Source organism: Heterocephalus glaber, unplaced genomic scaffold (genome assembly GCF_053883595.1).
Source record: "Heterocephalus glaber isolate CG9 unplaced genomic scaffold, H.glaber_assembly_v1.0 deba00000331, whole genome shotgun sequence".
Lineage (NCBI taxonomy): Eukaryota > Metazoa > Chordata > Mammalia > Rodentia > Bathyergidae > Heterocephalus > Heterocephalus glaber.
Genome location: NW_028258142.1, coordinates 27981077 through 27997000, shown reverse-complemented (window position 1 = coordinate 27997000; position 15924 = coordinate 27981077). Strand labels below are relative to the sequence as shown.

The window sequence follows — 15924 nt, the reverse complement described above, 5'->3', positions numbered from 1 at the left end:
TTCCCTTTCAATTTCCTTGATGAGTTTAAAGAGTAATGGTGATAGTTCTTCTTTAAATATCGTCTAGAATTCAGCAGTGAAGCCATCAGGACCTGGGATTTCTTTGTTCATAAATTTTTTATTACATTTTAAATTTCAGTCATTGTAATTGGGGTGTTTAGAATTTCTATATCTTCATTTAACTTTGGCAATTCATATGCACCTAGGAATCTGTCCATTTCTTCTGTGTTTTCTGTTTTATTAGAGTACAGGTTCTTAAAGTAGGTATTGATAATCCTCTGGATTTCTGCTGGTTCTGTTGTGACTTCCCTTTTTCACTCTTAATTGCATGGATTTGAGTCTTTTTTTCTCCTTTTTTTGATAATGTTGGGTAAAAGTTTATCAATTATTTTTATTCTTTAGAACAACTAACTCTGATTCGTTAATTTTTGTATCATTCTGGTAGTTTCCATTGCATTGATTTCTGCTCTGATATTTATAATTTCCTTTCTTGTACGAGCTTTGGGTTTGCTATTCTCTTCTTTTTCCAAGAGCTTGAGGGTCTGCATTAGGTTATTTATTGGCATTCTCTCTGTTTTCCTAATATAGGCATTCACTGCATGAATTTCCCATGTAGAATTGCTTTAATTCTGTCCCATAGATTCCTGCATGTTGTACTGGCATTGTCATTTACTTGTAGAAACTGTTTAATTTCTTCTTTAATTTCCTCTGTGACCCATTAGTTGTTCAGGAGGGTGTTATTCAATTTCCAGGTGTTTGTGGGCGTTTTGCAGTTTATGTTACTGATCTCCAATTTTATTGCACTATGGTCTGATAATATACGGGGGTAACTTCAATTCTTTTATATTTACTTAGACATGTCTTATGAGCTAGCATGTGGTCTACTTTGGAGAATGATCCGTGTGCAGCTGAAAAGAATGTGTATTCTGATTTTGTAGGGTGGAACACTCTGTAAACATCTATTAAGTCCATTTGTTCAATAATTTGGTTCAGTTCTAAAATTTCATTAATTTTTTGTCTAGATGATCTATTTGTGATAGCGGAGTATTGATCTTCTCCACTACAAGTCCATTAGTGCTTATTTGATTTTTCATGTCCTTCAACATTTGTTTTGTATAGTTGGGGGCATTCGTATTTGGTGGATATATATTTAGGATTGTCATCTCTTCCTCTTGGATTGTTCCCTTCACAAGGATGTAGTGACCATCTTTGTTTCTCTTAATTACTTTTGGTTTGAAATTTACTTTGTCTGCACATAAGAGAGCTACCCCTGCTTTTTTCTGGGTTCCTGTCACATGGAAGATTGTTTTCCATCCTTGTACTTTCAGTCTATGAATTTATTTTTGAGTTAGGTGTGTTTCTTATATACAGCATATTGCTGGATTTTGCTTCTTAATCCATTCTGTCAGTCTATTTCATTTGATTGGTGAATTGAGGCCATTAACATTGAGAGTTATAACTGATTGACTCATCCTTGTCATAATGTTTTACTGTTGTTGGTTCTTTTATATTTTTTCCATTTCCCTTTAGTTTCTTACCTTGCCTGGTGGCTTCACTCTATTGCATCTCATGGAGTCATGACCTTCATTGTCTTTTTCTAGGATATTGCTTAGAATTATTTGGAGTGCTGGTTTGGAGTTCATGTTATTTCTCAGGTGTTCTTTGTCATGGAAGGATCTAATTTCCTCATTGATTTTGAAAGATAATTTTGCAGGATACAACAGTCTTGGTTGGAAGTTATTTTCTTTTCGGTTTTGAAATACTTCACTCCAGGTTCTCCTTGACTTGAGGGTTTGTGTTGAGAAGTCTGCTGTGATTCTGATGGGCTTTTCTGTGTAGGTGATTTCTTTCTTTTCTCTAACTGCTTGTAGGATTTTGTTCTTGTGTTGGGTTTCTGGGATCTTGACTGTTATATGTCGAGATGTAGGTTTTCTTTGAGTGTCGTGGCTAGTGGAGTTCTATATGCCTCACTTATCTGTATGTCTACTTCTCTACCTCTGTCTGGGAAGTTTTCTACTATTACTTCTATGAACAGTTTTTTTATGTCAATTGTACTTTCTCCTGTTTTTTCATGGACTCCTATCATTCTTATGTTATTCCTCTTTGCATCATCTAGCAGCTGCTGGATTTCTCATGGTCCCTTACTATTTTGACGAGATCTCTGTTTTCATGATCCTTCACCACATTCCTGTCTTCTATATCTGATATTCTATCTTCAAGTTCCTTTAATCTGCTGTGCATGCTTTCAGTGGAGTTTTTAATCTTCTGAATATCTGTTTGAATCTGTTTCATGGTTTCCATTTCTTTCTTATGCTGGGTATTTCTGGCTTCCAACATGTTTCTGAGCTTATTTATCTTTTTAATCTGTTTCTGTTCTAGAGCCTCTAATCATGTCTTTCACTCTGATCACCATCTCTGTAGTTATCTGAGAGATTATTTTTGCTTTGAATTTTTCTAAACCCTTATTCATCTGCTTTGTTACTTCCTGTGCTATCAGTTCAGGGTGTCCAGGTGGTTGATTATCAGACTTTTTTCCCTTGTTTCCCCCAGAATTTGCCTTTAGTGGGGTAGAAGTCTGAATTTTTGCCTTACTTAAATGTCTTTTCATTTTTGTTTTTGGTACTGTCCTTGGTTTAATGCCTGGGCTGATACTTTGAAGTTGCTTATTGTAAATATCTTTGTTGATGTGTTTAGAACCCTTATGGAATAATTGCTTCTCAGAGGTGTCTTCCAGATATGGCTGATCTTCAGGTTTTGAGTTCCTAACAGCTCTGAGGCTGTCTCATTTTCATTATACCAGGAAGGAAAGCTAATTAGATCAATCCCAACACCTTAGCCCTGTGACACAATCAGCAACACAATAGCATCAAGTACCTCTTAGAAAATGACAATTTGTGGTAGTTATTAATCTATCACCTTTCACTGTGTGAATCAAATCAAAATCAAGGACCAACCCAACATATGTTTATAGTGAATAAACTCTTCAATATCACAAATTTACCCTTCAGGATGGAGAGTTAGAAGGAGTTAGGGAGGGAGGGATAGGTAGGTAGAAGGATAGGGGAAGGTTAGCAGTGAGGTCAGAGGGCACAGGCAAAAGAAGGAAAGAGAAGAAAAGAAAGATAAAGAAGAAATATGAAATAGGGGCAGAACAGGAACCCAAAGGGAGATGAAAAACAATGTGGGATAGCAAGAAAGCAAGCAGAGAGAGAGAGAAAGAAAAGAGAAAAGAAAGAAGGAAAAATAAAAATTTTAAAAGAGTAGCAAAGAAGAAAAAAACTAAAAATAAGAGCAAAAAAAGTGTTAATTTTGAAAATAACAAATAAAAGATAAAAATGAAGGGCCTCCTTCAGGGTATGTCTCTGCTATCACAATAGACAACATGGGCAGCAGTTTGCAGTTATAAGTCAGTGAGTCTCAGTAAGCCAGTCACAGACTTGTGAGATTCTCACCCAGTTTGAAAAAAAGTCCCAATTTGAGCTCCCTATCCTCCTATAGGGTTGAACTCTACAAGACTCTACCGCAGGTTCCAGCTGCCTTTCTCCTGAAGATAGTCCAAGTTCCAATGGGAGATGATGATCCCTCCAACTTACCAAGCACAGTGGTCTGGTATGCCTTTATTGCAGAGATTCTCTTCACTTTTCCAGTGGGCTTCAGTTTTCATCAGGGAGCCTGATAGAGGCCCTCTCTCTGTTGTTCACTTCTGCAGCTCAGGAAAATGGCCTTTATGCTCCCCTGTGCCTCTGTAGTGTGGATGCAGCCAAGAGGCAGGGAGGGGGGTGTTGTTGTTGCAGGTGCCTGTGCGGCCAAGCCGGAGGCTGGTGGGCATGCCCGGGGCTCCTCACTGGCTAGGTCTCCCCCTCAGGGTCTTTTCAGCTGGTTCTTGTTCACAGTACTTTGTTTCTTGTGTGCTTATTTATTATCATGGGAAATAGTTGAGGCTTATGATGAAAGTGAGTTGCTTTAAGATCTATATTTGTTTTTCTGACAAATGCCTGGGGAAACTATCAGTTAGCAGTCACTTTAATTTAAACTTTTAAATCCCAAAGGTAAAAATAATTTGGCTGTGAAGCACATGAAGTCAAGCTGATGTATCCAAAAAGTTAATTAATGATATTTTCACCTACATCTCAATCCCATATTTTGAGATAGCTGATTTTTCTTGCAGTACTACTTAAATGTCTTAAATATAGTAGAAATAATAATTTCTGGGTTACCATTACATATCTTTCGGCTTTATGAAGTAAAGTAAAAACAATTTTATGTTGGATTCCCTACCTACGCAGGCAACACATCTCAAGTTAACAAGCCCAGCAAATACTCCTGTGTGAAAGTAAGTTTCCTCTTTTCTTTATCTTCCTGAGGGGAGGGCCCTATCTTTGAGTAATTTTTAACCTAAAAAGTCCTCATTCTCCTGAAACTTATTAATTCATTAATTATATGAAGCAATAGATAATACAGATTTCTATCCAGGTAACTATTCTATAATATTATTGGAAATGAATGTCTAAAGTGGATTTCCAAATTATTTTAAAGTCTGTAATTATGTCATTCCATATTTTTAGTTGGATTCTTCCAGTCTACCATACTTACCTAATCAGACACATTGAAAAATGAGCTGAGTTTGACAAGCAAAAATAAATTTTTTCTTAAATATTCAATATATCTAAGCATCTCTTTATTCCCAGTAAAATTTGGATTTCAGTTTTCTGAACGTGTACTACTTCTCTGGAATATTTTCTCAATGTACATTTTGTAAATTACTTGAAACAGCACCTTTTCAAGAGTCTCACCAATTAATTAGACTAAATCTCTTGAGACTTTACTATCGTCTTCTTAGTGATTTCATGTGAATACTCGAAGAATTCTGACCTGAACTCATTTTTAAGGGCAGAAAACTTCCAAAGATCTATTTTTATATCTTTTACAATCTTTCTTCTATTATGTACTAAAATCCAGTTGGAATAAACACATCCTTAAAATCCTCTTAACCTCTTCATTCACTGATTTATTGATTGATTTTTTTGAATTATTGTTGCCTAGGAAATTTAAAGCACAGGTCCGTGCTTATTCAACTTTTAAATTAATTAGGGCAGATATTGTTTTAGGTATTAAGATTGCTTGACTCTACTGAGTTCTAGTTGATAGTCTATAAAAAGAGACAGAAATCTGAAGTTTGAAAATCACTCCACTTATATCCTATAACTATATTCATGCCAGCAATTGCATCAGGATAGACCAGTTAGTCAAGTATTTACTTAAGGTTACTTAACAAAACTACTCTGATATCGTCAAATTATATCAATATTTTAATAAAGGCCCAACTGCAGGTCAAATTGGAAGTAGAAATGGTTTACAAATAGAAGTTTTATACATATAAATTCCACACCATCTTTGAATCAAATACAGGATCCATTAATTGAAAAAGTAACTGACTTTATGTGGATCTTTTCTGCTATACTTTTAGGTACCAGGAATAATGTACCTACTCTATACCTATTCTAGCCAGAGACATGCCCTTTCCGAATCAATGGTCTTCTCTTCCTCAAAATTCAGAGTTTGTCTCCCTCTTTCACAAAGTGTTGGTTTTCTTAGAGGTAGAAACTCTACTCTTTGCACATCCTTTCAGGTCCCTTGAATTCCAAGTTTCCAAGTCCTCTTCTAGGCAATGAAGCAGGAAGAAATTAGAGAACCCAGACACTTATAGATCTGTGATTAAAATTTTGATATTTTCTGGTTAATTTTCTTTTCCTTTTTCATTTTATTCTTTTACTCATTTTTTGCAACCTAGTGACATAGTAACATAGCAACCTAGTAACATCACTTGGCTTTCAGATTCATTTACCCACCGGTAAACACAAATAGTTGGTGTGCAGGGCTGTACCCATCTGAATTGGTATGTTGGTAGAAAATTGATTCATCTTGTAGGGTCATATCATTTATCCTGTATAAGGCAATGGTATGTAGGGAATAAATTATAATTACAATCTGAAGTTAGGTTTAGAGGCTAGACCACAGAGACCCGTTAGCTTTGTCAGACTAAAGAAACTGAGCAACCACGGGTTCTGTGAAGAAGGATGAGTAAGTCTCTTTGACTGGGCTCACCATGAGGCATGGCAAGATGCAGGCATATCTTTGTCACTCCTATGACGTTGATGCCAAGCAACCCAGCCTAATTACATACTTCATTTCTGTTTCCAGAATCAATGTGGTAAGCAGGTCAACTCTTTGCCTGACATCTATCTATTTTTCTGTTTGTTTTTCCCAGGGCCTGGGGACCAAATCCTACTCTCACAGATTGAACCATATTAAGCCTTTTGCAGTTATCCAATGTTCTATGTGAGCATTTCTGGCAGAGTGTTTAAATGTAGTTCTGAAGACCAAATACCAGCTTCTAAGTTGCAGAGCGGAACAACAGAAACAGCAGCAGTAGTAGCAATGAACTCTGGTATTTTCCATCCATCCAAATTTAAAGCTACTCAGAAAAGCATCAGAGCATTAATTTATATTGATGTTCAATGTGTTATCAGTTATTTTTTACTCTGAATGTAAGTAATCCTTATAGTTCTTCTTAGAATGAAAAAGAATGATTGGTAAGATTTTCAGTGTTTCCATCCCAATATTTAGGAAAAGAAAATCAGTTTTAGAGGTTATTTTCTAAATACTCTTATAAATACTTTATTTATAAAGCTATCTTTAGCTCCTTTTTGACTCTAACAGTGAACTCTAAGAAGGAAAATATTCTGAGAATGAGGACAGGGATGCATGAGAATTGGCTTTGTTCTGAATTCACAGTCTCATCTATCAGTCTTCAAGCTGGTTACTGCAAACACGTGGTTTTCTCTGGGATTTTTTTTAGGCTTCCCATAAAAGCTTGTGATGACACATATGTAAATACTGAATAGTTTCTCTGGTGTGAAAAACTAAAAGTGTAAATAAGGATCAAAATGTATAATTGATAATGTGAAATAGGAAGAAAAGTTCTAAAGGGGAAGGGAAAGTGGGAGGGATAGGGGAAGGGAAAGAAGGGACTAGAAAAAAATATATGAGAAAAGGAAAAAATGGAAACAAAGCCTCTGTAAATAGGGAAGGGTGGAGGGGGTGAAGGGAGGGCAGAGGAATGGGGAAAAAATAAGAACCAAGATACATCATGTAAAGGTACAAGATCCCAATGATGAATGTAGCTGTATTGTATTCTTAAAACATACCAATAAATTAAAAAAAAAAAAGCTTGTGATAATGAGTGGAAGTTGAAAGAGAGCCTCCCTCCACAATTATTTTTGCAAAACATTGGGGAATCTTAATCACTAACGAATGATTATAGAAATAAAAAATTTAGTCTTTCTTGTGCCCATTTCTTATTTCAACTGTCAGTGTTTTTACAGCAGATAATACTCATTATACAGGTATATTAATTTCCCAGGACTGCTGTAACAATGCACTAAAAATCTGGAGTTTTAAAATAACAGAGATTAGCCAGGGATTTAGCTCAGTGACACCACACCTCCCTGGCAAGTACAAGGTCTCCCTGCCCACCCCCCAAAAAAGACCCAAACAAATAAACAAACAACAGAGATTGTCTCAAGGTTTTGAAGGATAAGACTCCAAAAGCATTTTGTCCACAGAGTTTGTTCATTTTGGAAACACTGAGGGAAAATCTATTTCAAGCCTCCTGCTGAGGATACCTGGTGTCCCTTGGATTGTAAATGAAGCACTCAGTCTCTGCCTCTTGAGAACCTGTGTTTAATTCTCCTCTTATGAGGATGCTAGTCATTGGATAACGGCCTACCCTATGTTGTTTTTTAAAATTTTTGTTTATTAGTACATGTAGTACATAATGTTTATCTTTCTTCTGGGGACTTGGTAGATGTACATAATAAATCTTAATTCCTTTTTCCATGCCTCTTCCCTGTATCTTCCATCTATCTCTTATCATCTTCCTTTTTCCTCCTTAATCTTATATTAGTTTGATTTCATCTGAAAAGACTGTTCCCAAATAAGTTACTTCTGAAATTCCTACTGGATATGAATTTGGAAGACACTGGACTCCATAAACACAATCTGACATTCAGAAACAAGAATAAAGAGCACTGGGCTGATTAGGGGAGTGCGCATTACTAAAGGCCAATCTCTTGCCATGTGCGCAGAAGCTACTTTACTATGATGGACTTGTGCAATTTGCTTTTGATTCTATTTTCAAAATCTACCCACTCAGATCACTCTCCTCAAATCATTGTAGTTATTTATTTTTTCATTTTGAACATTTTCATTCTTTTACATGAGTTTTGAAATCTATATCTCTCATTCTCTCAAAATAACAGCAAAGAAAACCACTTTATAGCTCTCCACTATGCATGTGATAAAGTCTAAAGGAACTTCAGAGCAAATGGAGGGTGCTTGCCATTTTATGATACTGTTTTTTATATACCTACATTCATCCCTCAAGAAATTGGTTCCAGAACCCCCAGATTCTCAGATGGTGAAGTCCCTTACATAAAATGGTGTAGTGTTTGCATATAGCCTATACAATTTTCTCAAATACTTTAAATTATTTCTAGGTTACTTATAGTACCTAGTACAATGTAAATGCTAGATGAATCGTTGTTATACTGTATTGTTCAGGGAATAAAGACACAATAGAAGTTTACATTTTTAGAACAGGTGTGATCTTTCTCTGAATATTTTCTATCAGCAGAAACTGCATATAAAGAATGTCAATTGTATATATGTATTTGTTTTTTTTTTTCATCTCAGTATTTATTAAACTTATTTCTTCCAATAGGTTTTGGCAGAAAAACCTTCCAGTATCATGATAGCAAAAATCTGACCAAATTTAAGATTGAGGGTGAGTTGGGTTATATTTTAACACATCTATGAATTATATAACACAGCTCCCAGAAGTGTAAAATACTCTTTGTCAAGAAAATCAAGATATTTTATTATACATTTGGTGCAACTCACCATAACCAAAGATTTCCAATACAAACTGAAATCAGTAAGCAATTCTATTTTAGTTTTCAGTTGTTTCCCCATTCTAAGTCAGTCTTTCTTATCAATGGTCCCTTTGTTCTGCTGAGAATGTACTTTAACCCGGGAACTCCCATCCACATAAGAGATTCTGCAGCATTCCGCTCACATAGACACAGACACCAGCAATGTACCAATGTAGACTCTTCCCTGTAGCAATTATTTCATGACTCACTTATTTAAGAGGATTTGGATTAGGGAAAGTGACTTCCTCGTGGCTATTATGACTCACATTTTAGAAGGTTCATTTTTTGGCTAAGCTAACTATGCACTTTAAAAGAGGTAAATGGATTCATTTTAGACAACTGGTAATGACTTTGTTTTTTGTATTTCTTCTCTGGACTATCCAATTTCTTTCTTTTCTCCCAGGATTGAAACAACTATAGCACTCACATTTATATATATTTTATACACAACATCATTTGGCAATCAGGTATTATAAGAAGCTAGTTTTCTGAAGCATGAAATAGATATATAAATACAGATCTGTGACCTGTAACATCCAATTTCAAATCTTTTATCCTGAAATAATCTCACAGTTAACTCAAGATTGAATTGCATACATTCAAAAACATTAGACATGTAAAATGAATTTGGAAAGATTCAATCATCTTGCATAGTAAAGTAAAATAGCTTAAATATCTTTTAAATTTTTTATGCCAAAATTCAAACCTTTAGGACTTTTAAAATAATTTCTATATTAGAAGAAGAAAATATTAAAGGAGGAAGATGGGTGTAGATTTTGAAGTTATTCATAAAATATTTTCTATGTCAATTTATTTAATCTTGCTTAGGAGTCTAAAGAAACATAGGGTTTCATCGACTGAACATAAAGTCCATACAAGCATATGTGGGGCCAGCTTTCAGTTAAATCAGAAGGTGTATATTCTGATTTTCTTTTAGCCCTACTGGAAGTACTAATTGTCCTCACATTGCTCTGCATTACTTTCATTATTTTGGATGCTAAAAACATGGCTTAAGCACATTTTTATTCCCTACCACAAAGCGAGTTTTCCTGTCTACTTCAAATGAATACCTACTTGCTTTAAAGAAATTGATAGCTCATTTTTAAACATAAAGTTTACAAATCAAAATAATTTTAATACCTTTCATATAAGATGTAGGTATTTATAGAGAACATCAAAGCCTCAACTGACTCACATTAATGTGTCCTGCGAAAAATAACAGGCAATAAGTTATGGCTAGCAGTTACCATCAAAGACAGGGAGTTAAAGGGACCTCCTGCTTCTTTATTGGATGAGTGAAGGGGTTTTCCTGAACATTTATCACACATGTTTAGTTTTCTTTGTAAGGTCAAAGGCAGATAATTCGATCCTTCTTGGAGTATTCCTTTTTATACTTGCAACTAAAGTATGCAATGATCCATGCACCCTACTTATCATCAGAGATTGGAGATGAAACCACAGTTTATGGAAGAATTGAAAAAAAATGTTTTAAAAGCAAATCTATCACTAAGTCCTACAGAGTGATCATTATATGGCCTATAGTTCAGGACTGAGCATATAGTTTTAAATATCAATAATTCATAAATTGCAAAATTTGTAAGGGAAGAAGTGCAAAGGAAATCAACCAACCACTATTGCCCAATGGGTTGATGACTCCAACTTTTTGCCTATGCACGTGTATATTTACATATTTGTACATAAGTAACTTGAATTCGTGTTTTTATAAATATATCAAAGATGCACTAATGAAGAGATCATCATTTTATCTCATGCACCCAGTTCCTCAGTTCACTGGAAAATCACCTTCCTTATCATGCAGTTCTGTATTTTCTCATTCTAGACAGTACCTATTGTCTTCCCTAGCAACACCTAATTGTTATCTCATTAGCACAAGCTCCAACCTGAACTCAAAGGTTCAAGTTCCTTTGAAGCAGTGCTGCAAGTTAAAAGTTACACACTGGATGTGCATTTGTTAAAATACTGAATACTTTTATACCTCTTGGAAGATATCTGCTGTTTAGATGTGCTGTCTCCCTCATCTATCCCACCCATATCAACCCTCCTATGAACACAAGAACTTCCCTATAATCCACCAAAAATAATCCATCTCTAGTTCCAGCAGAAAGCCCTCTGAGGCTATGGTTAACATCCACTCCAATTAGTCACATTAAGTATTTTAGACATCACCCCTCTTTCAAGGATTATATATACCATAATATACATTATTAGAGAAAAGATTCAAATGAACAAAGATCATTTCAGATTCTAGCTTCAACGTCCAAAAACTGACTTTTAAGTTCAGAGTTTAATCCAAATTTTATCTTTAGACAAGTACCTACAATTAGATAATTTATTTTTCAAAGGAGCTATCATTATGAAAATAGCATGAACTGATCTCTAGCTAGTTTTGATTTTCATTAAAAAATTGACACCATTATACATTCAAATATGGTAAATGAGACTTTAGGTTCCCATGGCAACTTAATCATCTCAGTAGAAAATAATTTAACCTATGCAAATTTTTATTCTGCATCCGTTTCATTTTGCTTATCATTTGAGATATTCCCAACCTAAATGTCCATCTTTGAGAAATTACATATTCTAGTAAATTCCTAGATTGCTGTTTATATAAATATGTAAAACAAAATAATGCTAATTTTGTTATGTGCCAGGTTCCTTGAGAAATTCTATACACTCTGCCAGATACCTTCCTTTTTCTTTTTTTTTTGGCACCAGGGATCAAACTCTATATACCTAGAACATATAAGTATTGATGACACAAACATCCAAGTGCTTCATATAACTAGATAGATGAGTTCCTCCTTGTGATATTTCAATCTTAGTTTCCAAACTCAGAAGAGATAGAAGAAATTTGAATTTTTAAGAAATATTCTAGTTGATACCAATGTATATCCAATTTGGAAAATTAATGACTGATTAATTCATAAATCATTCACAAAATTGGCTTGAGGATTTTTAACTACTTGGATGACTGAATTGACAAATGTCACTATTAGAATAAAAGGGGAAGAAACATGATGGTTTATGAAAGGCATTCACATGATTGCCATTCTGTTCATGTGCAACACGCTTGTATTTTCTATTCTGTTCAGTTTAATTTTTAAAAAATTTAGTTCCAAGCTACTCAAATGAGCTCATAACCTATTTAATAGACCTAGCCAATAACTTTTTTACAAGATATAAGGAAGTTTTTGAAACTTACATGGCTGACCCAGCTGACTTGGAAGATTCCACTGCAGCAAGATCCAGGTGATGCTCAGACAGTGTCTATTTGAAGTCTCCTCAGATGACTCTGATGTGCTTAAAACACAGCCAAGAGACCGGGCTGTAGTCAGACTACAGAAAGACAGCCTATTAATGAAATATCAGTAATGTGAAATCAGAATAAAATGTAAACGTTTCATGATCCAAATTAAGGTTTTCCTTTTTTTAAGAACCACATTGCATGAATCCCTGGAGCAGCAAAGTCTCTTCCCTGCATAACTGGGTAATAGGCATGGATTGATTTTCATCTTTTAGGAATCTCAGTGCTATGCTGCTTCATATATTTCATCTTTAAACTGAATGCAATATAATCAACTTGGTTCTCTAACTTTTAACTAACTTATTCATTCATATCCTTACTCCCTAACATTGTAACCAGCTTTTCCTGATTTAACTTGGGCTTGTCTCAAATGCTAGCCTTAATCATTAGTAAATTATTCCTGTAATTACTTACACAGATGATTAATTACATCATCTACAAAAGCAAAGACTATGCCTGTTTTGTCCATTCTTAAGTTCCCAGTGCTTAAAATGATACTTGGCATGGACTGGGCATCAATAAATATCTGAGTTGAGCCATAGATTTCATTAGTTTAATTCTAAGAAGTTAATTTAATTGCCCTTATTTCAGAGTTTTAGTGGAGGCCACAGAATTTCCTCACATATGCACAACATTAAGCATTTAACTGAATTAACTCTAAATAAATTGGAGCTAGAAAAAGACACTGAAGTAAGACAGACAGGTAAACCAAATATGCAAACTCTACCTTTCAATTTATTGCCATATTGGTGATAAACATAGACATAACCATGTTCAGATGAAAACTTGAATAATACACAGGTACATATTCTTTGCAGCATATATAACAACAAACAACCCAAAACAAACAAAACAAGCAAACAATAATGAGGAAGCAAACATAAATGTTCAATAGAGGATTGGTTAAGTAAATCATGGTATATTCTATCAATCCAATTGATGTTATATTATCACTAAAATTTATCAAGAACGTAAAGAAAGTGAAAATGTATTAAAATGAAAAACATTATTTTTACCACTATGTTAAAGCACTTCCCTAAAGGGAAAAGACATAAAGGCAATGGTTATTTTTTTTGTATTAAATTCTTTTATTGATACATTGTAGGTATACAACACAATTACATTTCTCATTGGGAATTGTACCTTTATATAATACATCTTGGTTCTTATTTTTTCCCCATTCCTAGCCCTCCCTTCACGCCCTCCACCCTTCCCTATTTACAAAGACTTTATTTCCATTTTTTCCATTTCTCATCATTTTTTCCTTTCCCTTCTTTCCTTTCCCCTGTGCCTCCCACTATCCCTACCAATGGTTATTTTGAGCTGAAGATATAGTGTATATTTTTCCGAAGATATCCATGAACCGCCACACCAGCCTGCATTGCCCATTTCTACAGGACCTCAGATTTTCCAGCCAGGTGACTTAGGTTGAATTGATCTTCTCTCAGTTCCAGTAAAGGGCCTTACTTAACTTATGCCTGTGGCACATTCCATCCCCTTAGCCAGAGTTACTGTTTCAGGAATAAACATATTCACTCAAAATTATATTCCTAGGACTCCTTGTTTTAAAACTTTATGATTGACCCAATTGTGTCTAGTTTTTCTTGAAATCATAACCTAAAAAGAACTAAAGTATTTACATTTTAGGTGTGAAGTACAGCCCCTTGGTAGTCATAGAAATAAATGAAAAGTAAACATGAGAAGACTAAAATAATGTGATGTGACACATTGCCACACAGGATAACCCTTCACGACATTTAGATACACAGATGATCTCTCAGGCTGCAGGACTAGGCCAAGACAAACACCATTTTGCAGTTCTTCAGATGTGTCTCTTTTTAAATGCCATGTCTCTGCAAGTCACAGATCCAGGACTGTCATGCATTGTATTGCATTGCATTGCACTGCATTTTATCTTGCCTGCACTTCCCTTCCCACTTCCCTTCACCTCTCTGTCCCAGATCTCCACCTAGAAAAACCTCTATCAACATATTAATATTGGTCTCAGGTTCTTCTTGCAAAAGAATCAGGACTAAGATAACTTTTTAAATGTTTTCAAGCTACCTTCTTGGCTCATTACTATTAAGTTTATTAGGTGGGGATGAGGGTAGAAGCCAAGTCACAATTAGCACCAAGATTCCTGTTTTTCTTTCTTTCCTACCCAAAAAACTTTTGAAATATATTACATGGATGATAGACATTGTTGGAGGACCCCTCGGCACACACACTGGAAAGCACCTAGGCATGTGGGTGCCTGCCCCCCCCATGACCCCCCCCCCATGCCTCTGCCCTGTCTGTGCTGCTACCTGGTTCCACACTACAAAGGCACATGGGCACATAAAGGGCATTGTTGTGAGCTGCAGAAGTGAACAAAAGATAGAGGACCTCTCTCAGGCTTCTTGATGAAAACTAAAGCCCACTGGAAAAGTGAAGACAATCTCCGCAATAAAGGCACACCAGACCACTGTACTTGGTAAGTTGGAGGGATCATCATCTCCCATTGGAACTTGGACTATCTTCAGGGGAATGGCAGCTGGAACCTGCACTAGAGAATTCCAGAGTTCAACCCTGTAGAAGGACAGGGAGCTCAACTTGAAACTTGCAGCCAGAAATCTGCCTGAATTTCATGGGTCTGCAGCTGACTTGCTAAGATGCATTGACTTATATATGCACACTGTTGCTCACATAGTCTATTGTGACACAAGAGGCAAATGAAGAAGGAGGCCCTTCATTTTTATCTTTTATTTTTTTCAAAATTATTAGTAGTAGTGGTTTATGCACTCTTTAATTTTTGTCTACTTTTTTCAAATTTTAATTTTTCTCTTTTTTTCTTTCTTTTCTCTTTTCTCTCCCTCTCTCTCTCTCACTCACTCACCTGCTGTCCCACATTGTTCATCTCCCTTTGCATTTCTATTCTGGCCCTAATTCAAATTTCTTCTTTATTTTTCTTTCTCTTGCCTGTGTCCTCTGACCTCACTGCTAACCTTCCCCTATCCTTCTACCTACCTATCCCTCCCTCCCTAACTCCTTCTAACTCTCCATCCTGAAGGGTAAAGTTGTGATATTGAAGAGTTTATTCACTACAAACATATGTTGGGTTGGTCCTTGATTTTGATTTGATTCACACAGTGAAAGGTGATAGATTAATAACTACCACAAATTGTCATTTTCTAAGAGGTACTTGATGCTATTGTGTTGCTGATTGTGTCACAGGGCTCAAGTGTTGGGATTGATCTAATCAGCTTTCCTTCCTGGTATAATGAAAATGAGACAGCCTCAGAGCTGTTAGAAACTCAAAACCTGAAGATCAGCCATATCTGGAAGACACCTCTGAGAAGCAATTATTCCATAAGGGTTCTAAACACATCAACAAAGATATTTACAATAAGCAACTTCAAAGTATCAGCCCAGGCATTAAGCCAAGGACAGTACCAAAAACAAAAATGAAAAGACATTTAAGTAAGGCAAAAACTCAGGCTTGCACCCCACTAAAGGTAAATTCTGGGGGAGACAAGAGGAAAAAGTCTGATAATCAACCACCTGGAAACCCTGAACTGATAGCACAGGAAGTAATAAAACAGATGAATAAGGGTTTAGAAAAATTCA

At 35.5% G+C, this 15924-nt stretch overlaps 1 long non-coding RNA gene across 2 annotated transcripts in view; it reads right to left on the bottom strand.

Annotated features, from left to right (window-relative positions):
* LOC110344028 (uncharacterized) overlaps positions 1–15924 on the bottom strand; it is a 529159-nt gene that overhangs the window by 204814 nt on the left and 308421 nt on the right. The window contains exon 4 of one of the 2 annotated variants that reach the window (XR_002386299.2): positions 12217–12365. This is a non-coding gene — a long non-coding RNA (uncharacterized LOC110344028). The remainder of the gene's footprint in view (positions 1–12216; positions 12366–15924) is intronic. The other variant, XR_015443502.1, reaches the window with a different exon arrangement.